Source organism: Pseudophryne corroboree, chromosome 12, assembly GCF_028390025.1.
Source record: "Pseudophryne corroboree isolate aPseCor3 chromosome 12, aPseCor3.hap2, whole genome shotgun sequence".
Classification (NCBI taxonomy): Eukaryota; Metazoa; Chordata; class Amphibia; order Anura; family Myobatrachidae; genus Pseudophryne; species Pseudophryne corroboree.
The window spans coordinates 18,967,298-18,994,433 of NC_086455.1; the positions used below are offsets into that span (position 1 = coordinate 18,967,298).

The 27,136-nt window shown below is 46.6% G+C and overlaps 1 protein-coding gene across 1 annotated transcript in view; it reads left to right on the top strand.

Annotated features, from left to right (window-relative positions):
* Positions 1-1,291: 1,291 nt before the first annotated feature.
* POLR3GL (RNA polymerase III subunit GL) overlaps positions 1,292-27,136 on the top strand; it is a 188,489-nt gene continuing 162,644 nt past the window's right edge. The window contains exon 1 of the mRNA XM_063947141.1: positions 1,292-1,354. The gene's annotated coding sequence lies outside the window, so the exon portion shown is untranslated. The remainder of the gene's footprint in view (positions 1,355-27,136) is intronic.

Genomic DNA, 27,136 nt, shown 5'->3' on the forward strand with positions numbered 1-27,136 from the left:
GGTTGCCAATACTGACTCGTCCCCTTATGCAGGAGTCTGAGCCATATCCCTTCCAATGTCCAAATATTGCAATTGCCCTTGATGAAACTGGGAATCTGGAATTTCCAGAAGTCATATTCTGGACACCATCTAGTTCACCGGGTTTAGCTAGAAGAGAGGTGTGACAAACAGTGGGGTCACTAGGAATCTCTGCGTAGTGAGCCGTAAAGGCAATCTGCTTTAGCACCATTGGGGCACAACAGACTGAGCTGTTGATACAAGTGCAAGTAAGATATTTAATCTGGAAAAGACTGACACCTGGGGGTCATTCCGACCTGATCGTAGCTGTGCTAAAATTAGCACAGCTACGATCACTTACACTGACATGCGGGGGGACGCCCAGCACAGGGCTAGTCCGCCCCACATGTCAGGCCGGTCTTCCCTCCCCGCACAAGTACAAAAGCATTGCACAGCGGCGATGCTTTTGTACTTGAAGAGTAACTCCCGGACAGCGCAGCTCCTGCGGCTGGCCGGGAGTTACTCGTCTCTGTCTGCCCTGGGTTGCAGCGGCTGCGTGTGACGTCACACAGCCGCTGCGACCCACCCCCTGCACGGTCCGGCCACGTCTGCGTTGGCTTGACCACGCCCACAAAACGGCATCCAATCGCAGCCGTGCCGCCCCCTCCAGCCCAGCGACCACTTCTGCCTGTAAATCAGGCAGAGGCGATCGCTAGGCAACGACAGCCGTCGGCTGTCAGCCATGCTGCGCCGGTGCATGCGCAGTTCTGACCTGATCGCTGCGCTGCGATAAACTGCAGCAAGCGATCAGTTCATAATGACCCCCTTTGTGCGAGTGAAAGTAAGATACTTAAAGACACTGCGTTTATTTAACCAAGAGACCCTCATTGCTGAATGAGTTATATTTGTCAGGAGACACTGCAATCCCTTCGCTAGCTACATCCTCTTGTGAATGGAACTGAGCTATATTGACATTATTACAGCCCAGGATTCTTTATATAATTGTGTGCCAATTTCCCCATTGCAACGCTGTGGCACCGCAGACCTTTTACAAGAGCTCCAACATTATTTGCTAGTGAAGATCATTACACCTTGGCTAGGGAAGGCTAGAAATTTAGTCATTGTTATTATTAAATGTGTTTTTCATCACTCTCCTCATTACCACATTATAGATTGTGATTCTAATATGCTAATATCTGTGATTCAATTGATTGTCTTTTGCTTTTTTGAATGATCCATTGTGATGAGAACTGTAATCAGTTGTCTTCTCTTTATTATTTTTTTTAAGCCTTCAATCCAGAGTTCATTGCGGAAAAGACATCCTGTTGGAAATGCTGGTATGGTACTACAGGACAAGGTACGGGGAGAAAAATTTCAGGGAAAAGGTCTGTCACATAGCCACCCAACACCTGTGAGACCTCTCTTAACCAATTAGACATACACGCTAACCCTGGGATGTTACATCTACCCTATGGGGATCTGGATAAATTAGAATCATACAACCTTAGTTATGATAGCGTCCAGGGAAGTTTTGCATCTTGGATCACTTGGATAGTATGTTTAGATGGATATCAGACTCTATAAAAGAAAGTGGAGAGAGAAGGGACAAACGTAATCATATCCATATTCTCAGTTATTTGCCATATTTGTAATGAACCAAGAATAGGTTAAACCCCACCAAAGATGGATACAGTAAGTGCTACCCACGGTATATGTCCATGAAATGCAAGTCCTGTAGTTCTGTAAGGATGAGTTTACTTGCCTTCAGTTGGATCCTGGTAAGTGATATCTAGATTCTAGTTCTAGGGATCATGTGAAGGCTTTCCAAGGCTAAGGAAGGGGATGAGCTTGGCATAATAATGGCTAGGAGCAGAACGTGTAGTTGATGGTCACCTTTCAGACCGAAAATCTGTGGATTATCACTTTAATTGGCCTTCGATAAAAACCTGCAGATTTCATTAAATACTTTAATGCACTTTTGATCTAGAGATACCGTCAGTTAAAATGATTGGGCAGCAAGGTTGTTGTAATGGTTAGTATTGTTGCCTCACAGCACTGAGGTCATCGTTTTGATACCCACCACTGCTCTAAGTGCGTGGAGTTTGTATGTTCTTGCCATGCTTAAGTGAGTTTGTGCCAGTTCCTCACACGATCCAAAAATATACTGGTAGGTTAATTTGCTACCGACAAAAATTAACCCTAGTCGGTGTAGGGGGGAAGAGGGTGATATGGGGAGGTGGGGGGTTGTGAATGTTGGAAATATAGGCCCTCATTCCGAGTTGTTCGCTCGCAAGCTGCTTTTAGCAGCTTTGCACACACTAAGCCGCCGCCTACTGGGAGTGAATCTTAGCTTATCAAAATTGCGAACAAAAGATTCGCAATATTGCGAAAAGACTTCTCTGTGCAGTTTCTGAGTAGCTCGAGACTTACTCTTCCAGTGCGATCAGTTCAGTGCTTGTCGTTCCTGGTTTGACGTCACAAACACACCCAGCGTTCGCCCAGACAACTCCTCCGTTTCTCCAGCCACTCCCGCGTTTTTTTCAGAAACGGTAGCGTTTTTTCATACACTCCCATAAAACGGCCAGTTTCCGCCCAGAAACACCCACTTCCTGTCAATCACACTCCGATCTCCAGAACAAAGAAAAAACCTCGTAATGCCGTGAGTAAAATACCAATCTTCATAGCAAATTTACTTGGCGCAGTCGCAGTGCGAACATTGCGCATGCGCAAATAGCGGAAAATCGCTGCGATGCGAAGAAAATTACCGAGCGAACAACTCGGAATGACCACCATAGACTGTAAGCTCAACTGGGGCAGGCACTGATGTGAATGGTTGAATAATATCTGCAAAAGCACTGCAGAATATGTGTGTGCTATATACATAAACGTAATAAATAATTTTTTTGTTTTGGATGAACTTAAAAATACTCAGAGAAATTGGACTAGTTCTGGCCCCTTGTGTGGCCATCCAAGGTCCATGTTATTACATTTCAGGCCTAGTTTGTGTCAATATGTGCTTACTGGAGACGTGGCATTCTAGAATTCAAGGTGGACCTATCATCGGGGCTTCATGAGTGATCCCATATGTCTACAAGAATGAGAGAATATTTTATTATACGTTATCACACCTTGAGTTGCTTAAAACCTCAGGAACATAAACACTGACAATGTGACAAATGATTGTCCTACAAATTTCCACGGAAGACAGTTTTTTTTATTTCTAGTAACAATTGTACATTGTAATTTCACCATTGCATAGATAGATTCCCGGAGGAGCTGATTGCTTTGGGTTATGCTGCATTTATTAAATACGCCTTATGTTCATGTAGGAATGACTATGTAGAGACGCGCTTCACAAATCATCAGATCCACGATAAATACTGCCAACTGCCAAAAAAGTGCTACCACAGCAACCAACACTTTTGGCGATTGAGAAAAAAATAGGTGCTGAATGATAATCCATCATGAGACTTTTCCGGACAGAGAGGAATAATTAGCCTGAATGTCTGCCAGTAGTCCTCTGGCTTAAAATCTAGTTTACAAAAAAGCAGATTAGACGTGTTCAATCTGTTCCGTTCTAAAATATGATGTAACTTTTTTTTTTTTACCGCTTCTTTTTTATTGAGTGCACTAAAGATACTACAGGTTCAGACGTACAATAACATAGTAAATAAATACATATGGTATGTAGTTCATACAAGAGAGGCTACAAATGGTAATGTAAAGAGTGACAATGGAATCAGACGATGATACCTGTAACCTACAAAGGAAGAGAATGGGGAAGAGAAGAAGGTGGAAACACAGAGGGGGTGATGTTCCACACTGAGAGAAGTCTGCTGGCCTGTCATCTGGAAACTGAAGAGGGAGGTACTTCCAGCCGGTGATGGTATACTCAAACAAGTTGGTTGTTGGTCAACGAGGAATTGGTTCTAACAAAAGGTCCAGTTGAACCACTTTGAGGAAGGACGCAAAGGAGTTCCTCAGAATGCTAGTGATGTATTACATTTCCTATATGTACCATACCCTGTAGCAGACCAATGTGAACAGTGGGATACGGAGATTCCAGGAGGAAGCATTTTCACATGTACTGTAGCTGCACTCATGATATGGCAGAACATTTTTTATAGGTGTGATAGGGGAAGTTAGGAGTATGTACTTTGTATGATGCAGTATCTGTAGGTTGATAATCTTGGAGTTGGGGTAATGACCTTCTTTCGAACATCACTGAGGTTTGCGGCTGCTGTATCAAATATGCAAAAAAAGACCATAGCTGATCTCAGTTCCTCCAGCGAACCTCCAAGGCATCAGGTTAGATACAATGTAGCTGGCTGGGGTCATAGTACCAGCAATAAATAAATTTCTGTGTTTTCCATCATGTTGATGGATGATTTTTGAAGATGCCAGCCCAGTCCTCTTGATCAACCTGTTCTCCCAAGTCAGATTCCCACTGAGTTTGGAATGGATCCTTCTCAGCACCAATGGTGGGAAGTAGAGCATTATAGAGAGCAGATATGAGATCTTTGGAGGAGCGACCAGAAAGACAAAGTTGTTTGATCTCCAAGGCCAGCCTTCACCTATGGCATGATTTCATTGAGTCAAAAAAGTATCTAAGATGCAGATACTGGTGGAACTGTTCCTTCGCAAACCCAGAAAGATCCACCAGGTCTACATATGTAGGAAAGTTTGTAGCTTTTGGGAGATTATTCAAAAGTAAGAAGTCACCCTTGGGCCAAGTCATTGAAATGTGGGGGTATATACTGTGGGAAATGTGTGGTGCCCCACAGTGGGATGACCAGGAGCAGGAGGGAAATTTAATGGCCATCTTGTTGCACTATGACTTTATGGCAATGGAGTGAAGGGGGATTGGATGTGAGCAAGCTACTGAGGGTCTGCAGTGTAGGGGTAACCAGAGGATGGAACATACAGGATGACCATCTAACACTGTTAATACCATCTCCACCCAAATCCTGAAGCCCTGAGTGAAATGCCAATGCACCCACTTGAACAATCTTGCCAAGTAGTAGTAATTGCAAAAATTAATTAAGCCCAGGCCACCTGCTGCAGAGGGCCACTGATAGATGCAAGCTTGGATCTATGGTTTCTTATCAGACCAAATAAATGTCTTCTTTAGCTTTTGAAGGGAGGACAGGATCAGCCATGGTAATCGTATTGGGAGAGTGGGAAAGAGATACAGCAAACGGGGGAGGATATCCATTTTGATTGAGGTAATGTGACTAAATAATCAAAGAAATATAAAGGCCCTTCTAGGACTCAAAGTCCAATTTAATATTAGAAATTATATATGAAATATATACTAAAATGTGGATGTTTAGAAGTGAGATGTTGCCCATAGCAACCAATCAGATTCTAGCTATTATCTTCTAGAAGGCGCTAGATAAATGATAAGCAGAATCTGATTGGTTGCGGTGACCGGATGCGCCTTGCTGCCCATGCCAAGTGATCACAGATTGGGTTTGGGTTTCACAGGACTTGGCGAATAAGGTATTCCCTCTTACCATCAGTAACTGCCTGTTACTGGCTCCACCAGGTCCTACCAGCCCTGGAACCACCTTTCTGCTCAGGCTCCTACTATCGTCACCCGAAACCACTTGCTGCTGTGTTTGCCAAGATACGTCACTGCCACACCTCCTGACTAGCATTGGTTGATCCCCACTGGTCACTGACCATTGACCAGGCCCTGCATCAGTAGCTGGCAGAGGGCGGAGCTTGGAGATGCTGGGCTCAAACCAGAACAGGTTGAGAACGGGACTGCATGTGTTACATTTCTGCCGGTTACAAGATGAAGGCAGTCTTCTTGAAGGCAAGAAGTTTTCGCAAAGCAGCAATCAGGTCTGAACTGCGCATGCGCTGGTGCCGCAGTGCCCCAGCGCATACCAGACAGCCGACGGCTGTATCAGCCCTGCGATCGCCACTGCCTGATTGATAGGCAGAGGCGGTCGCTGGGCGGGAAGGTTCGGGACGGCGGCGTCTGGCCACCATTTAGGGTGTGCGGTCCGGGCAACACAGGCCTGCCCGGACCGTTGGGGGGGTGGGCCGCGGCAGCTGCGTGACATCACACGCAGGCGCTGCAACCCTCACAGCGACGAGTAGCTCCCTGCCAGCGCACAGGAGCTGCGCTAGCAGGGAGGTACTCCTACAGTACAAAAGCATCGCCGCTGTGCGATGCTTTTGTACTTGTGCGACAGGACAGGGACTGACATGCGGGGCGGACTAGCCCTGTGCTGGGCGTCCCCCCCGCATGTCAGAGAAGCTGATCGTAGATGTGCTAAATTTAGCACATCTACGATCAGGTCTGAATTAGCCCCACAGTCTTAAAGGAGATTCTTCTCTCTTTCAAGGGGATACAGCATACAGATGTTAACAGCCATTCAACCTTCTGGATGTCACAGAAAGTAGAACTCTCTTCTCATTCAGAAGAGATCTCCCTTAAACAGGCTTGCAGGCCTTTTTATCCTCATCCAAAATGCAATACCACAGGGGCTTGGTCCACCCAATTAGGCTATCTTACAAAATATAGACAAAATACAGCTTACATTTCAAAGAGAACTGAACTGTCTTCTCCCAAACCAGTTTGCATTCCTAAAACAGTCTGATTTAACATACAGTCTCTTTCACAAATGTAAATACAACTTGAATATCTGTAAGAAATGTACAGGAAATTCTTGAAAAGAGACAAATTGTTTTCATCCAGACTGACACGCATAAGCCCACCTGGAGGGCATTACAAAGAAAGTGCTTGGCTAACTGGCACCTGTCCCCTTAATGGAGCTAGGTCAATTACCATATTATGGCTCTGTGAGAATGTCCCATGAACTGTTTCCAAATGTCAGTACCTAAGTGCATTTCAAGACCTTTAATAGAGACTGGCCAGTCGGACTTAATCCCCTGCTGTAATGACTTAATCCCCTGCTGTATTGTTCTTTGTATTGTATTGCAGCTGAGAACGATAGATGAACGGTTTATGCTAATAAATCATGTTGTGCCTAGGCGCAGAAAACTAGTCAAGATAACCGTGGACCCATCTGTATATATATATATATATATATATATATATATATGTATATATGCAGCCTGGGTCCAACCATTCCTGGCTGCAGTCCTGCCTCTTGCCATCGGCTATCACATCTATAGCTGCCGCCTCCGGGCTGATTGTCCCATTAAAAAATTACGCAGAAGCATGCGGGTTAACCCCCTCAGCACTACGGCGGACATTTTTGGCACGTGGGTCGGGTCTCTGGACACACCTGCTGTGGGAAACATCTCCACTTCTAAAAACCCAGACTTTAGTAAATATACTGTACCCCATAAGGTCCAGTCTTGAGCATATTCATTTTGACATTTGAATGAGCTGAAAACTGATGAAGTTCTTTAAACATATAAGGAAGGGAAGTGAGGGGATGTGATATGGGTTATCCTCGTAGATGGCATTTTTATGGCATCCGCAAGACATTGGACTTCCCAAAAAGTCAGGGTAAGATCTGATTTTTAGAGGGGAAATATCAAACGGGAAAGGGGACAGTCCTGCCTAGTCCCATTCAATACAGGCAAGAGAGATGAAGAGGACCTATTAACCTAGACCGAGGTGTTACAGTATAACCTCAAGATGCCCGGAAGGAATTAATCTCGGAAGCCATAGGTTGCAAAAGCTCTCACCAGGAAGACTCCATGCAGTCAAAGGCCTTCTCTGCATCTAGGGAGAGTAATAGAGATGGTAACCTGATCTCAGTGACATGATGAATTGAGGCAGTTATTCGCCAGGTATTATTCTGCAGCCCGGCAGCCAGGATAAGGTCCACCTGGTCCGGGTGAACTAGAGAAGGAAGACCCAGGTTTAGTCTGTTGGAAAGGACTTTGAAAAGAAAATGAGGTTGATATTCAATTACCAAATGGTATATTAACTGCTACAAAGAGAGGGCTCTTTACCCTCCTTGGGGGTAATTCTTGCATTTGTTGTTGCCGTTTCAAACGAACCACCATCCAGGATCAAGGTAGAAAGGGAGGTCAAATTGGGGACTGATATGTCTGCAAACTACTTCTAGTAGGAAGTTGGGAGGTCATCTGGGTCACTTTTCCAAGGTCACTTTTCCAAGCCAAGGTCACTTTTCCTCCAGGACTTCATGATGTAACATATTAGAAGATTTCCCGCTATAGGTGGATCCTACTCTAGCACAAATAGTCTCAAAACACATAGAAAATTACACATTGTGTATTTGCCAGAATTTAGTACACTTCTTTTGTGGTATTTGTTCGTTACCTGTTTGTAGCATGAATAAATGCACTATCATTTATGGATTCTTATGTTTTGTGACACAAATTTATTTTTAATATCTGAATATCTGAAACTATTTGCTACAGATATATGCATGCCAGTTGCTTTACCTTATAGCTTTTTGTACCAATATTTACTATGATACATTAGCTTTAGCCGTAATTGCCCACTGTACTGGAATGTTCCGGGGAGTGTGGCTATTCGGGGAGCTCTCCCGTACTCCTGATACCATAGAATGGCATTACATATCCTCTGATGTAACCAGGTATAGTGGAGAAACGCGTAGGTGGTACAGAACGCTCTTACAATAAGCCCTATCTGGGAAATGTCACTTTGCTGTGGCTGCAAGCCAGTTTTTATACAGCATCTGTACGCTGTTCAGCTAACCTTGGCCTTTGTGCATACCCGCATTCCTTTGATGGTCTGCGTGCATCATCCTTGGTAGATGCTAAGCGCGAAGACTCGCTGCCAAGATAAAAACGAATTTGCATTGCCCTGCACTTTACAACCTGCCTTGTGAATCTTGGAGCTTGGTCTGCATTCATTACCATAAGCTGCTCAGTCATCCTCTCTTGCAGCAGACTGTGTTTTGGAAGTTATCCTCAGTCCTCAGTCCTCATTGCGCAGATTGCTTGAAGTGAATTGTTCAGCATTTAAACAAGCAGAGGCGGGGCGGGAGTGGGCGTGCCAACAATGTTAGAATGCTGTCGCAGGGGCACGGCCAGGACAACGCAGGTGTGTACGGACCATTGCGGGGGCGGGCCGCGGCGGCTGCAAGACGTCACACGCAGCTGCTGCGGCCCGAAACGTGGCGGGTAGCCGCCTGCCAGCGCAGACAGGAAGCTACTCGGTGGGTGCAAAAGCATCGTCGCCATGCGTTGCTTTCGCACCCGTGCGGGGGGGGGGGGGGGCAGGGTCTAACATGCGGGGCGGACTAGCCCTGTAGCACATCTACGATCAGCTCTGAATCACCCCCTTAAGTTTGGGATTTTTATGTTCCTCAATAACTCTTTATGAAGGGATCCGTGTATGACAGTGCAGATTATTTGAGCACCAATTGTTTTATGTTATCTTATTTATGTGTTACTGAAATGTCACATTATTACAGTATCAGTAAATAAACCCTTCCTTATTTTTCTTTTCTTTTTCCCCCTGTATTTCTGGAAGATTTAGGGCTGAAAAAGCAACAGATTTTCTTTTATTCCAGGCTTTTAGATTAGGTTTCTCATGGTTATTTGTTATCCGGTTTGTCTTTTTTTCTGGCATCTGAGATCCGCCGACCTCCCCAGTAAACTGGGCAGTCCTGGGGCTTGATGACGTAATTTGCAGGGGGAATCTCGTCATCGTTGTCCCGCCTTCCCCCCCGATGCTGCAAATCTTCGCGTTGAGCAGCAGAGGGCAAGCTGCAATGATGTGATTCCCTGGACCATTCCTACCACACTTCCCACATGCCGGGATCTATAGGAGGACATTATAAAGAAGTCAGCAATTATGGTTTTGCCGGTTCCTATAGGAAAATTTGGCGAGGTGCCTGGCAATTCTGGTCCACTGACTCGGCTCGGCTTTGAACACACACATGGTGGGCAAATGTGCAGTTATGTCCTTCTAGGAAGAGCAGTGCGGGGGATCTTGGGAGCAGATGTCCTGGTATTCCACACCATTCCCTTCAATGATAGCAGTTCCATCAAAGGACTTGGGGTTCCCTGGGAAAAGGGAATTTCCATAGTTTGAAGCACCATGCCTATAATATCCTACCAATATTTTCACCTGACCTGTCTTTTCACACGCTGCTCCTGGCAGTACATCTTCATTTAAGGATAATTACAATGGAAATTGTTACTTTTGTCCGAGCTATATGAAGAACACTCGCCTTACTTAGGAGGGTCCAGTGACCAGGCTATCAGGTAGGTCAGGGCTGATTAAGCCATGGAGGGGGTCTGGCTCACCCCCAGTCCTCCTGCCCTCCACATCTTGTCAGCACCGCCCCCACTTGTCATCCTGCCCGCCACCACTATGGGACTGCACAGTGCAAGTGCAGCAGTGTGCTCTGGGGGCAAGGATGTATATTAGATTGTATATGTTAAATTAAACCAATGGTGTATATTAGATTTAAACTAATAGTATAATAATGCCTGGTACTGTTTACAGCGCCTCATAATTGAGAGACAACTATTATATAAAGTTTTCTTGCAGTGGTACAAACACAACTTAAACAACCTTAAAATACACATAGAAAAATTAAATTTATCATCTATCTTGTTACATGCAAGAATAGCAGCAGCCCCTTTACTACTTACACAGTGGGACAGGACTCGGGAGGACTCTCTGTGTGTGTGTCTCTCCCTCCAGCCCCAGATGCTCTGATCGTGTTACACAGGACTACAGAACCCAGGCGCGTCAATGTAGCCAGCTGTATATGGGGGCGGGGTAAGACTGGGATCTCTGGGTCACTTACGGCCCTCTCCTCCCTCCTATCTCTCCCCTGGTTGGGAAGCTCCATTGGCACCTCATGAAACCTGAAACTCGTGTGTCTCTGCCTGCACTGTACACTGTCCTGCTCGCATTCTGGTTGCCTGGTTCTTCCTTCTACTGCTGCACAAGAGGGAGAGCTTTGTCACTGTGCCCCCTTAATCCAGCTCCGAGGTAGGTCCCCTAATGTCTTGCACGTACCTGTCAGTGCTGCCCTTACTGTCTGTAGTAGGACTGTAACTAGGTGTATGTGAATTGTGCCATTGCACAGGGCCCAGGGACCTTAGGGAGGAATCCTACAGCCAGTAATGCTACTGAAGAGCCATCTGGGCACCCACTTCTCAGACTTGGCGGCACCGCCCCCTGGGTGTGTCATCATGGGTTTAGGGGCAGGGCCAGCGGGTATGGGACTCAGGGTTGATACCAATTAGGTCGGCACCCATTAGGTCGACGCCCATTGGTCGACAGTGGCTAGGTTGACACAGCCATTAGGTTGACATGAACAAGGTCGACATGAAAAAAAAGGTCGACATGAGTTTTTTTATGGGGGGTTTTGGTGTCGTTTTCTCCGTCAAGTGATCGGGAACCCCAATTAGTGCACTGCGTCCCCTCACTCCGCTTCCGCTGCGCTCGGCACAGGTTACTGTTCCCAATCGTAGTCCACGTGGATCGTAAAGTATGAAAAAGTCCCCCCCCCCCCCAAAATGTGAAAAACTCATGTCGACTTTTGTTTCCTGCCGACCTTGCTCAAGTCGACCTAATGCCGGTGTCGACCTATGTATAGTGTCGACCTAATTGGTGTTGACCCAGAGTCCGGATACCAGGGCCAGCACAGGGCACACTTCCACCCTGTTAGTGCACTGGTCTGCAGTGTATTGTAAGTGGTTGAAAACATGCACCTGCCAGGAGCATAGAGAATCCAGCATGAAAAACTGGGAAGAAACACCTGGCTGCCATGGAAATCCGCATTACCTATTGTTTCTGGGGCTAGTCACGGGTTTACTGTGGGCAGTAATTGCATAGCTCAGAGCACTTAACCCAGGAGCTAAAACCCAGTGGTATGTTCCGTGGCTAACTGACTAAGCTCCAATGTGGTATTCCTGGTGAAGTGGTGATACCCCTGACATAGCAAGAGTGCATGCAAAACCCTTGGTGCATTTGTGACTGTTGCTACTACATACAGGACATAGTATAAGAAACGTTGTGTATGGTTTTGTTTTTAGTTGTTACTGAAGGATTATCTGCTGAATAATACAACAAAATTATTTGCAGGTTTACAAAGATTTCCGCAAAGACACATACAAGTTTTACGTGTCCTCATACAGTATTGCTATAATTGCGCCAAACAGCCCCCCTAGGTCCTGTGCGACTCTGTTAGCACTGAGCTTCTTTTCCGCATCTTTACCCGAAATTGTTTCTCAGTCACAATGTGATGCACCAGGAGACTGTGCTGATTCATTTGATATGCGACACTTGTATATCTGTGCGTGACTGAGTCTGAATCTGTATACGAAGTGCCGCGATGCAGTGGCCACGTTTTTTCCCCACACCAAACTCTGTTGCGCTACATATACAGTCTCAGTCGCACACAGGTATACAAGCGTCACACATAAAATTAATCAGCAGTCTCCTGGCCGTATTGCGACTAAGAAGCATTATGGTGAATGCACCTTAATATAAGCTGGGAAGACCATCCAGGCATATAGGGGGCAAAACTAAAAGTTCTGAGTCAGCTTAAATTCATATTATTACGTTTCCTAATGGGTTATGTACAATTTTTTGAGACTTCTAACTACTTGCAATGTTCTACACAGCTGTATAAACACAAAAGTCAATTTAAGTACTCATTAATTAACAGTTAGTGCAGCCCATAAATCAATAGGGGTGTCATGTTTGCTTAGAGAGGTCAGGCTCCACAAACATTACAATGTATAGAGGGCACAAAACACCAAAGACGCTATAATACCCTTATATAAATGGTAGAACCGCAGGGCCGCTTATATTTGCACAAATGCACCCATTTTAGATGGAGAACTGCATGGAGTTACAATCCAAGATGGCGGCAGTTGTGGGATGCAAGCTAGTCAGATGAATGTACCTATATACATAGGGGGCCATTTATCATCACTACATTTGCAATGTGATCTGGGTACGATGTTAGCGCCCAACATCGCATTGCACAATGGGCATACATCGGCTAGATGTATGATGGCGCACCGGCAGCGTCAGGTGACCGTCCCTGCGATGTGCTCCGTGTGCTGCCAAGGTTTCTGCACAAGCGAGGTCCTGCTGACCACACATGCACGGCAGCCATTGCTGGGGGGAGCCCACCGCCGGCTAATGACGCGACATAGGCTACATTGGGCTACCGCCATAGGGTAGCTGCGGGTTCCAATCCCCAGAATGCTTAGTATTCCAGAAGTTGGTAAATCAGGCAGCGTCTCATCCTGCATAGAAACCTAAGGGGGCTGCGGCTGCTGGTGGGAACGGAGGGATCGCAGCAGGTATTGGAGATATCTGCTGCAGTCCCTCAGTAATACATTAGGGTGATGCTACATTTTTGTGCAAATAAGCCACAAATGAGCAATTCAGTTGTTAGTGAGAGCGGAGGCGCAGGTCACCATTAGCACTGATAGGGCTGGACGCAGAGTCGGCAGTGATGACAGCTGCACGGAGAGTGAATAAATAGCAGTCAGGATTTTCTTCTGTAATTACAGAATGTTCCTATATCTGACAGTCCGGACCAGAAATGCTGTTTCTCTGTCCAGTCTCCTCCTACGTAATCGTTACTTGGCGAACAAGCAGTATGACCCAGCAAATGTCAACGAGATGCTGAAGCTGCTCCTTTTGGATGTTCTAATGCTGCAGCAATCAGGGGACTCATTATATAAGAGCGAGGTCTTCGCTCCATCTACGTTTGAGAAAACACAGGCAGAATGCATCCTGCAACCAATTAGCCGTATACCCGGGTATTAGCATCACAAGCCGCTCGCTCGCTCTCTGATATGACAGTGTTATGATTTGAGATTAATCCTGTGTAAACAAGGGTGTATGTAAGGGTAAAAGTTTAAAGTGATGTATGCGGGGAACGCACTGGCCGGCGTGTCCACTGCGGCGTGGATGGGAATCAGCCCCAAATGGGTGTTGCCATGAGTTGTGTAAGGAGATCCTTCCCGGGAATACAGTATTCTGGCATAACTTTGCCTGATACTGTACTTTAACAAGTGAATGAATAAATCCATGTAAAGAATGTATGCAGGGGTCTCTTTCCCCCTGTGTTGGTCAATGGTAAATTGCCCACTACCACTGGCCACAGTATAGTAGCACAGCAGTCTCTGCCCTTGCCCTGCATGACCACCCTCCCCCTGGATCCATCACTGCCCATCCGTGCCCTCTGCTCATCTGGATTGTGTGGTAGAGAAGGTGAACTTTTGGCCCAATTAAGCTATCCGAGTTGATCGTAGCCCTGCAAAATTTTGCAGGGCTACGATCATGACCATAGACATGCGGGGGACGCCCAGCACAGGGCTATCCCGCCCCGCATGATGTCAGTGCCGCCTTTCCGCCCTTCCCAGCGATCGCCTCTGCCTGTCAATCATGCAGAGGCGATCGTAGCGCACCGACGGCCTTTGGCCGTCTGGCATGCGCCGACGTACTGCGGCGCCAGCGCATGCGCAGTTCGGACCCGATCACACCGCTGCGATAAACTGTAGCGTGCGATCGGGTCAGAATGACCCCCTATGTGCGCACCTTGGACCCTATTCAGGTTGGATCACTAATCTTGATAAAAAGCGGTTACTGTGATCAAATAGTTGCCGCCCTGAAATAGAGAAAAAAAACGCCCATTGCAGAAATTGCGCGATGTGATCGCATAACCAAACGCAAATTCCAGAACATTGAAGAGTTTTTTCATCTGCGCCATGCAAGGGCATCCACAATTTTGCAAATGCATGAGGCTGAAAGTAGTCATTTCTGACATCAAAGACCCACCCAAAAAATGCCTTTCCACGTCTACATTTTTACAAATACACCCACAAAACACCATGGGGGTCATTCCGAGTTGTTCGCTCGCAAGTGAATTTTAGCAGATTTGCTCATGCTAAGCCGCCGCCTACTGGGAGTGAATCTTAGCATCTTAAAATTGCGAACGATGTATTCGCAATATTGCGATTACACACCTCGTAGCAGTTTCTGAGTAGCTTCAGACTTACTCGGCATCTGCGATCATTTCACTGCTTGTCGTTCCTGGTTTGACGTCACAAACACACCCAGCGTTCGCCCAGACACTCCCCCGTTTCTCCAGACACTCCTGCGTTTTTTCCGGAAACGGTAGCGTTTTTTTCCCACACGCCCATAAAACGGCTTGTTTCCGCCCAGTAACACCCACTTCCTGTCAATCACATTACGATCGCCAGAACGATGAAAATGCCGTGAGTAAAATTCCTAAGTGCATAGCAAATTTACTTGGCGCAGTCGCAGTGCGGACATTGCGCATGCGCATTAAGCGGAAAATTGCTGCGATGCGAAGATTTTTACCGAGCAAACAACTCGGAATGACCCCCCATGTTTCCTACCCTAAATGCTGGCTTCCTGCCAATCAAAATAGGATTACGTTGAAGCACAGTGCATTTGCATAAATAATCGCAAAACGCATGCGCAGTAGTTCGATAATCGGCCATATTGCATTTTCTCAAATTTGTAATCCGAGCTGAATAGGGTCCCTTGTATGAGGACGGAGGTCCACGTAGTAACACCTGCTAAGATGCATGTGCCCCAGATGCAGCCACACCAGATATATCTTGGCAACGCCGAAAACTTCCCAACAAATTCACACACACGTAATAATAGGCTTGAGCTTCTATGGATGGAGACAATTCTCCTTATCTACAGTATAAGTCCTAATCAATACTAGTTAGCCTAGTTAGGTTGGACCTGTTCTCATGCCTGGACACAATATTTCCATTGCCTACTACTTACTGTTAATGCAGCCATGCTAAGCCAGCAATCATGAGAGAGATCTAGGTTTATTAGAAACTAGTAACATCGCTGAAGTGCACTGTGTCATTAAGAACTGGTAACATTGCTGAGATGCACTGTGTCATTGATAATGAGTGACATTGCTGAGATGCACTGTGTCATTGATAATTAGTGACATCGCTGAGATGCACTGTGCCATTGGGAACTAATAACAATTTGTGACTCATGACGGGCTAAATATTGGCTCAACTGACACAACCAACAAAATGGTTGCCCCAACTATGTATAGGTGAAAGGTCAGTTGGGCTGTTGTGACTTCTGATGCTGAAATTGATGGTGGCGTCTAAAGACACACCAAGCATGGAGGAGCTTGAAGTGGCCACGGGAAGGAAAGGGCTTTGTTGTTCTGTTTTATTTACTTTTGTTTTTGTTTTTTTATATATATACCCCGTATCATCACAATATATATATATATATATACACACACATTAACATTTCTCCATTGGGTTAATATGAACCTGTATGAATGGGTTGCAGCTGGTGGCCTGGCCAAACCACACTGCTACCACCTGGGCTTACCTCTCTGTCTGGGCCCAGGTACTCCAGTCCCAGCAATACCCCCCTGATGGCAGCCTTTGGCAGGTGGCATTGCTGGGCAGTGCCCCCCCCCCCCCCGCCCCTCTATTGGCTGGTGCCCCTGGCGACTGCCGTCCTGGCTAAGGTGTATAAAAGGTGTATAAACGCCTCTGCCTAGACCTGATAATCATAGTGTCTTATCACTGCTATTTGCGGCAATAAGGAATTAAATCCCACCCGGATGTTTCATTAAATTAGCGGTCACTTTAGTACTGCGCACGTGCGGTGCTCTGATCCTGCATGTGTGAGTGGTGAGTGACAGTGAGGGATCCTACAGGGCGAAGCTCTGGATTGTTTTGCGTTCTGGAGCTTGGTAAAATCAGCAAGAAAGCAGCCCCTATCAATGTAAAATGCGGCCCATTGTAAAGTGTCAATTCAATGGGCCGCCGTACTGAACTAGCAGTCTCATTTTCCTTCATAGGAGGAAGTGTATAGTTCCACAAACACATAATATTCAGCTACATCTTGTTGTATAATATCCTGCTCAAGTAAGACAATGAACATGTGGCTCTGTCCACAGCCCGTGTCTGTGTCTACATGACCTTCATACATTGGAAAGAATGGATGATCTGCTACAAGCCATGTTTGGATGTGTTGGTAAAAACACTATTAATGAAGTATATTAGTCAGGGATGAGTGTTTGTCAGATGCTGTGTAAAGAAGGATTCCTAAGTTTTTAGTTGAACTGTTTGCAGGGTTTTGTTGTTTAAACAAATTGATTATATCTTTGGCTGCACAACTGAGTGTAGCAAGCTGTTCTCTGTCCAGGTCTTCCAGCCTCATCCGATCTGTGGCACAGAATAATACTGACCCACCTAGCTCAAGATGTTTCCGTGCACAATGTATATATACAAGCCCAGAGCTGGGAGAGATCCCGGATGTTCAGGGACAAATGCAGGAATTCTACGTCAGGGTTCCAAATGCTGGATTTACTGTAGGCAGGGCTGTAATATCCATAAGGATGACTAGGCTGAAGCCTAGGGGCCGCACAGGGACTAGGGGCTTATCAATTTTCTTTTGCTGAGGCTCCAATAATTAAAGGCACTTTGCGCTCTGAGGCTAATTTGTAAAGCAAAGGCGATCCTCAGAAATGCAAATGCAGTCGAAGGTGCTACATACCTCCTTGCTGCATTTGCAGTCCCAGCACAGCGTGGGATCTTGTGCGATTGTGTCTTGGGAAGCCAAGGAAACTGCGTCTCGTGACGTAGTCCTTGGCCTCGCCACTCATGGAAAATGTGGGCACATGCAATGTCCACATGTGCAGGCTGTTAGAGGCCCACTATTAGCACCCATGCACCCTGTGTAGCGATTGGTGCAGAGCCGGCCTTAGCTATAGGCAGGCTAGGCATTGCCTAGGGCATCCAAGCATGTCTAGGGGCATCCAAGCATGTCCCTGCAGTATCTCATGCTGGGAGGGACAGTCTGCAAACTAACTGTTACTTTCCAAATGTATTCAATCAGTACTTGTATACACTGCTGTTTACATTTGTCAAGTAGAATGCACACTGTCCCTTAAAGTTCCTCATACTGGGAGGGACAGTCTGCAACTGTTACTTTCCAAATGTATTCAGTCAGCACTTGTATACACTGCTGTTTACATATGTCAAATAGAATGCACACTGTCCCTTAAAGTTCGTTAAACTCCCTCCGACATGCTTGAATGCCCCTGACTTGTGCGACAGCAGAAGCCTGGTAACTGCAATTCCTGGACATGTGACATTTTCACTGACTATATAAGGTTATTACTGGATGGCTTCTTATGATACCACATGTGTATTTTTGAAGACTGCTTCACATAAATCTGACATCACCTATACTGCTTGTGCATATGGGGGAGAGGGGCCCTACCACCCTGTGTGTGTCCTTTATCCCTGTGCAAACCCCAGGTGTCTGCAGGGACATAGCATGGGTAGTGTTCTCCCTACACTTTATTTCCTAGTCAGTCCATGCCGTGCAGTACTGGTTCCATTATGTTTTTGTATTTATTTATTATTTAAATATGTTTGATACAGCCTAAACTATAGACCATCTTTGTAGTGTTAAATATAAATACTGTATTCAATACAGTATCCCATACCGCCCAACTGTCCCGATTTTCGCGGGACAGTCCCGTTTTTTGGGGACTGTCCCGCTGTCCCACCCGCGGGCCGCAGTGTCCCGCGGTGGGGGGGGGGGGGGGGGGCAGTTGGGAGTCTCTGTCTCTCGCTGCCATGCTTAGCAGAGCAGCAGTGAATAGATGCTGTGCGCATGCGCACAGCGTCTATTCACTGGAGACAGAGGGAGAGGGGGCATGCCAGCGGCTCACAGAGCGCTGGGCATGCCCCCTCAGTGACGAAAACGGGGGCGTGGCTCGCGATCGCGGGTCCTCCTTTTCGGGAGCGTGCGCGGCGAAGCCGCGCCTGTGTCCCTCTTACTGCAAGGGCAAAGTTGGGAGGTATGTATCCAGTGTATAAAAAGACCATTGTTTACATTAATGTCCAGGTTCGTTACTAGGGTCTTCTACCACTCCCCCAGACTCCCGCACTTGCTCCAATGTTCTGCAGAGTGGGAGATTGTGGACTGCATTTGGAAACCCCCCCTCTAGGAATCCTGCATCTGCCACTGTGGACCAGCTGTGTGTGCAGAGGAGAACACCCTGGACTGCTGAGCCATAGCAAAGCTGTAACAGTCTTATGTGGATGGAATTATGTCTAGTCCCGTTGCCATGTCAATTGCATTTCTTAGAAGACATCAATGAACTAAAAAAGGGAGTATCTTCGATATAAAATGTTCAACTAGCATTTAAATTGCCATTGGACCACCGCAGTGTTTTACACAGTAGAGGGGTGTAGCAGACCATCCGATAATAAAACTTCTATGTCCCCGACGCCAAAAAAACGACCAGATGACGAATACATGGAAAATGTGTGTTGTGTGGGAACTGTAATATATCTCGGGGCACACTTGTATATACATATACCAAGTACGTGACACAGAGCAGGCTTCCCAAGATCGGTCTAACACCTCATAGACACAGCCGTGTATACGGCTTCATCAGATCGCATGTGTATGTTAATGTATACATTGTATATATTAAATCTAAATAATTCAGGGATGTGTTTAAACCTCTGCTGTTTATCATCCAGCCTTGTCAGTTTATGTCTTTGCATTGCCAATGGCAGAAGTGTCTCTCTTTATACAAGTCAGGGAGTTTGTCAGGTATTAAATACATTACATGCACTGTGTAATCAGCCCACACGGACAGCCGTATCCGCAACATATTTCATCGCTGGGTGCTGTGACGTCAGGACAGTCAGCGCCGGCCGCAATGTCCAAACTACAGGAGGAAGGAGACGGTCAGTGAAGAAACAGCTAATATAAACCATCGAACACAAATAAGTGACATCTAAAAAAGATACAGTGGGCGTGGCTTAAACGTATTAAAAAAATAATGTAATTAGCGATCAAAATGTTAGTGTAGTATAAGTTGAAAAGAAGAAACATCAGCAATACTTAGGAAACCCGCATCCTCCATTACTGTCAATATAATAAAAAAAATAGTAACAAATGTTTATTATAAAGTAATACAAACTATTATTATTATTTTTTTACATCTAGAAGGCACAGTGGGTAAATGCACTGACTGAATAAAATTCAGCCAGTGCCATAACAGGCTGGCTCTGCCGCCGGACCACATGACTTCCACCGAGGGGGCGGGGCTGTCAGCACCTGGAAGTACGGCACTGTGTCCTGAGGACGCTCCAATCAGCTGTACAGTCTGCAGGGTGCATGCCCCGGAGGAACTGCAGCAGTGCAGCAGCGATACTGACTGCAGGGCAGAGGCATCACTGGGGGAGGTGTGGAGGAGAGGGAGTGTGGACCACACCTGGGCTCCCACCGGAGACTCATCTGCCTGCACTGCCGGTTCCTCCTCAGTGACAGGGAGCTGGGTGCTGCACTCGGCTTCTGCCACAGAGGGGGAGCCGACAGTGCAGCCAGAAGAGTCTCCGGGGGCAGTCCAGCATCTCCGGGCCATTAGGCCGTGCCCCTTCCCATGAGGACACCCCCCCATTCAGATGCATCAGGTGTCACTGATCGCAGTGATGCCTCTGCTGCACGGTGCTGTTCCAGGAACCCTGCTAACCAGTGCCGCCCTCTGGGCCGTGTGTGATGGCACAGTTGCACACCCCTAGTTAAGGCCCTGATCCAACCAGCGTAGGCCCCATCACTAATTACATTCACAGATTACGAGACCACTGCTTACAATCTAATAGGATCTATGATTATTATCCTTGCTGAAAGTGATGCTCTCTACAATATTCAGGTCTTCTGGTGTATGTACTTACTATGTATGACCAGAGACTCAGGCGCAGAAAGGTTATTGCTATCAGCAGGGTAACCAAGAGAGGTAGTGGATACAAGGTAACCAGGCCCGGGACTGTCTGGGGGCCTGTCAGAGGCTTGGGCCTGGGCCTACCAGTGTTGCCCACAAATGCTGTGGCTATGCCCCTTCAGTGACAGCGCAGCGTGTAAAGAGGGACCTCTTATTCCCAATAGGCTGTGACCACACCCACACATGCTTGGCCACACCCCCCAGCACCGCGGCTGAAAAGACCCCCAGTGGCCTGGCGATCAGTGTCTGCTGCAAAGACGAATTAGGTTGCGATAATAAAAGAATATTCTCTTCCACGCATCGCTTTAGTGAAATGTATGTGGTTTCTCTATTGTTTTTATAGTTCCTTCTTTTTAGAATGTAAGCAGTATGGTCAACACATACTATACATCCTTTTGTTTTGGGGAGCACTAATACATCGGCGATACGATCCACAAACATCGCAACCAATGTGCATAAACAATGAACAAGCACATTCCGTCCCTGCCGCGGCCACCAGGACACTTCGTGCTACCAGTGACTCATATATACCAGAGATGAAAGCTAATTAGTCTACAAAACTCCAAGCAGTTATCATCTATTACAGGATTAGGGAATGTTATTGTATTGGAGTCTCTTCTTTCAGAGGCGGTGTCTGGCAGAGCGAGGGGTGAATGGGGTGTGAGACGCAGGCCGGCAGATGTGAGCTATGGTATTACAGCTCAGTAGCGCTGACTGGTAGTTGCAGACTCATACGGATAGAGGAATGTGTAATGACTGATGTGCGGGTAAATGTATCAGAGCAAACTGCTCTTCTCATAGGAACAATGGAGGTCATTCCGAGTTGTTCGCTCGCAAGGCGATTTTAGCAGTATTGCACACGCTAAGCCGCCGCCTACTGGGAGTGAATCTTAGCTTCTTAAAATTGCGAACGATGTATTCGCAATATTGCGATTACACACCTCGTAGCAGTTTCTGAGTAGCTTCAGACTTACTCGGCATCTGCGATCAGTTCAGTGCTTGTCGTTCCTGGGTTGACGTCACAAACACTCCCAGCGTTCGCCCAGACACTCCTCCGTTTCTCCAGCTACTCCCGCGTTTTTCCGGAAACGGTAGCGTTTTTTCCCACACGCCCATAAAACGTCCTGTTTCCGCCCAGTAACACCCATTTCCTGTCAATCACATTACGATCGCCGGAGCGAAGAAAAAGCCGTGAGTAAAAAAACTATCTTCATTGCAAAATTACTTGGCGCAGTCGCAGTGCGGACATTACGCATGCGCACTAAGCGGAAAATCACTGCGATGCGATGAAATTTACCGAGCGAACGACTCGGAATGAGGGCCAATGTACATGTATATAACGTTTCCCAAAGACATTCTGTGAAACATTCCAAATACCCATTTTATGGCCGCTGTATGCAGCACTGACGGCTTTCAGGTAATACTTTAATAATCGAGGTGTGTCCCCATGTTACCCATAAGCACGTCACCGCCACTACTCCATATATTGCATAAAGGGGGATCCCGCCCACCTTCCCCTTGCAATGTATCATGGACCCTCTGTGACTCCATTGCTTTCCCGCTTTGCTGGAACCGGTCTGCAGCGTACAACATGTCATTTACAATATCAGACATTCCTTCATTACTGCAGCAAGCATTTGCCAGTTCTCCAGGAACCCTTCCTTCTTCCTGCAAATGACGATATGTCAATATATGGTCATAAAAAATGCAAGGAGGGTGTGACTCCTCCCCGCCATCACCTAAATACAAAATGCTGTTTAGCCCAGTGTCCAGGGTGGCCCGGTTTTTTATTGTGTGTGGTCAAGTGCAAGATTTACTGGATCAACCTGACCCTTTGTTTCCCATCCTAATTTCAACCCCTGTCACCTGCCATCCGACTGGCCTCTCCTACTCCGTGTCACGGCTGTTCTTCCATTGATTTCTCCGCACCCCTATGTTATAATAATAATACTACCTAAATACTGTACTGAAGAAGGGTAACTGGCCCAACTCTTTTGTTTATCACACTTCAGCCCTAAGTTGGCCCTCTGCGGTCTGATGATTCTCTGCCAGAGTGAGCAGTGGGCTTCTGATACATATGCAGCATTTTCTATGTATTGGAAGCCTCAGTTGGGCCCCACTTCATAGTCAATCTTTGGACATTATCAGAGTAGTGCACAATTTAGATTGTGTTAGAATCTCAGATTCTTCATAAGCCGGCCTGTACAATTTATGGGGGACTCGGACTCATTCCCTTCTCGGTTACTTATCATTTACGGCTGAATGGCCATTACTGTGTGGCAACTTGGCGGCAACAGGGCCTTCACATGCAGAAGAAGCGGTCTATGGGCGTGTAGACGGGGCTGCGGCTTGTTCCGATGGGAGCGTATGCAGGAGCTGTCCAATTTCAGGCCCTAATTCAGACCTGATCTCTCCTTTGCGGTTTTGCAGCGGTCTGCGATCAGATAGTTGCCGCCCATAGAGAGTGAAAACCTGCCCCGTGCAAGTGTGTGAATACATGCGTATGGCGTACGAAAATTTCGCCAGACAGTGGACATCTGCAAATCCGTTCGCAGCTCACTCACCATCGAATGATTTTTCCAGTGTGTGCGCAGTCCAGGACTTACTCCTACAGTGGGATACAAACAGGCTGATCGGGGCCGGAGCTGACGTCACACACCTGCCCTGAAAACGCTTGGGAACGCCTGCATTTTTCCTGACACTCCCAGAAAACGGCCAGTTACCACCCACAAATGGCCTCTTCCTGTCAGTCACCTTGCGAACGCCTAGCAATCTAAATTTTTGCACCATTCTGTCACTGTTTGGCAACGGGCCTACACATTGCGGTGCATGCACAGTCATTCGATAATCGGTCGCTGTGCGATTTTGCACAACAACAATCAGGCCTGAATTAGGCCCTCGGTTAGATCTCCTGCACAGCGGATGTGGCTGGTGCAAATGCAGATAGAAGGGTGAGCGGCTGCTCTCACGCGCGGAGGACTGGGGTAACCCCCAGGGCCGGTTCTGGCGCTCTGTGCGCCCCGGGCGGCAATAGGGGCGTGGCTTTGTACAGGGGGCGTGGTCATTTACGCCCCCTGTACAGACTGAAATGATGTGCGGTGCGCGATGACGTCATCGCGCACCGCACAGTAAAGGACCTCTCCACGAAGGGAAACTAGACGCGTACGCGTCTAGTTTCCCTTCACAGCGGCAGCGGGGGGGCAGCGGCCAGCGGAGGGCACACAGCAGCAGCGGATCTTGCCCTGGTGCGGCGCCCTCCGGATGGCGCCCTGCGCCCTCCGGAAGGCGGCACCCCGGGCAAAAGTCCTGCTTGCCCGTGGCAAGATCCGCTACTGGTCACCCCTTACAGTGCACACTGCAACCCAGGAGTAGAATGTATTTTGCCTTCTTGTTAAAGATATGAACTTGACATTTTTGCAGTTACCAAATACATTCATTTCTTGATCGATGAAATCATAATTGAAATGGAAGACAAGGAAACATGAATGGGCTACCGGCCTAACAGTTCCAGATGTCAGTAAATGCTGCGTATGGTCATCTTCGTTTTTACGTATTAGGCGGATGAACAAACAAATAATGGCTCATCAGTCTATTAATCTGGCCTCGTACAGTAATCTCCGGGCCACCGCGGCAGGAAGACATCATTCACTATAACTACTGAAGACACCGAAATCAGACAATGATCTTGTTGTCAGCTGGCCAGCACCAAAGGGATGAAACAGCTGTAGAGCGTGACTGAGGCATTACACAGATAGGACAAGGTTCTGGAGGCTTCACGATCAGCAGCTGATACAATAAGTCCTCCTATCCTGTGCCAGCACTGCAAAGAAACTAGCAGGCAGATGCTGCCATGGATCTGGATTTTTACGAGAATCTGTTTCGGTTTAATTCTGAACAGCACAAGGATAGTTGTCAGCGGGGACCACGGATGGAACATCTGCAGATGTACCGAACATCTCTGTCCAAGCAATCTCTGGACAGTGCTCAAGCAGCTCAAGTGAAGACTCTAATAGCTATCAGTCTCAGGGCCAAACACAGCGTCCCCTAAAAGAAAACTTTACTGCAGCGTCAGTGCCTAACCCTCCCTTGTGGGTGCCTAACCATCCCTTTCCTTCTGCCTAACCCTCCCTTGTGGGTGCCTAACCATCCCTTTCCTTCTGCCTAACCCTCCCTTGTGGGTGCCTAACCCCAACCCTCCCTGCTTTGTCCCTAACCCTAACCCTCCCTTCCCTGCTGCCTAAACTTAACACTCCCTTCTTGATTCCTAACCCTAACCTCCCATTCTATGTGCCTAACCCTAACCTTCCCTCCCTGGTCCCTAACCCTAACCCCCCCGTCCCTGCTCCCTAACCCCTCTTCTCCTGACTAAACCTATCCTCCCCCCACTCGCGGCAGGACACCAGCGCGTCTCGCTGTCCGGACGGTTGGGATCACGGCTGTCGGTAATGTGAGGTCGGCATCCCGTGTGGCGTCTGTATCTTGACTCCGGCACTGACTCCTACTTCGGCATCGGTATATCGACCGCTGAGATCCCGTCTGTCGGGAAGCTAACTGCTAACACCAAAATAGTGGACTATCAACATTCACAGTCAACATGATGACAGTGTCGACATTTTGTCTGTCAATATTTTGTTCTTGTTCATTGTGAATGTCGACACAATGGTTGCATACCCACATGATTTAGTAGATGCTGGTCCTAGAAGCTTCACTGCAGCATTTATACATTTATTACGTGATGGTTTCCTTCCTATTAGTATCTCCGGTGGTTGCCGTTGCTGGGGCTCTCCGATGAAAGCTCGCCTTCCAAAGCCTTGTGAAGTCTTTATAACAAGTACCACTGTCCTCTTACATCTACCGCCATCTCAGGATGGTGATAGAATCTCCTTGTCACCTTATCAAAATACTTTATTAGTTATTTAAAGTATTTTTTTAATTAAAATATATATAATGTATATATTTTACATTTTTGACTTTTGCTTTTATTTTTGTTAATACTTATTTTAATTTGAAGTGTAATTGGAAGCCCATTTCGGCATTCTGCTTCCACTGCATCATTCAGCTGCTTTGGTGCCAATTATTCATATATTGAGCAAACTAATGATAAGCAGCAGTAGGCAATATACGTTTATGGACGATAATAATTGTATCTAGCAGGCAACTCTGATGATTAAAAAAACAATACAAATGACAAAACATTTCAAGCACATACGGTGCATCCGTAAAGTATTCACAGTGCTTCACTTTTTACACATTTTGTTATGTTACAGCGTTCTTCCAAAATGGAATAAATTCATTTTTGTCCTCAAAATTCTACACACAATACCCCATAATGACAATGTAAAAAAAAGTATTTTTGAGATTTTTGCAAATTTATTAAAACTAAAAAACTAAGAAATCACATGTACATAAGTATTCACAGCCTTTGCCATGAAGCTCAAAATTGAGCTCAGGTGCATCCTGTTTCCACTGATCATCCTTGAGATGTTCCTATAGCTTAATTTGAGTCCACCTGTGTAAATTCCGTTGATTGGACATGATTTGGAAAGGCACACTCCTGTCTATATAAGGTCCCAGACTTGACAGTACATGTCTGAGCACAAACCAAGCATGAAGTCAAAGGAATTGTCTGTAGACCTCCTAGTCAGGATTGTCTTGGGGCACAAATCTGGGGAAGGGTACAGAAAAATATCTGCTGCTTTGAAGGTCCAAGTGAGCACAGTGGCCTCCATCATCTGTAAATGGAAGAAGTTTGTAACAACCAGGACTCTTCCTAGACCTGGCCAGCCGCCTAAACTGATCATCGGTGGAGAAGGGCCCTAGTCAAGGAGGTGACCAAAAACCTGATGGTCACTCTGTCAGAGCTACAGCATTCCTTTGTAGGGAGAGGAGAACCTTCCAGAAGGACAACCATCTCTGCAGCAATCCACCAATCAAGCCTGTATGATAGAGTGGCCAGACGGAAGCCAATCCTTAGTAAAAAGCACATATCCGCCCACCTGGAATTTGCCAAATTGCACCTGAAGGACTCTCAGATCATGAGAAACAAAATTCTCTGGTCTGATGAGACAAAGATTGAACGCTTTGGGTGGCAATTTAAAATAGTCTGCCAGAAATCCATTATAATTTGCTCACTAGGTGGCGATGTTCTGTTCTTTAAACATGTCTGTTCCATTATGAGGCTCATTCTAGACAAGGCACTGACATCCATCGCGCCATAAAATTGATTGCGCTACAGCAGAATTACTGCTGATTGGATAACGGAGATGCCGGGGAAATGTAATGGAGTGTGATTTGCTTAAACTACAGCAATCAGTGATCTTTTTTTGGGCTGAATTACAAACTGGCAGATTTAGAGGCAAAAACACTAGAAAACTGTGTTTTTCAGACAAGACAGC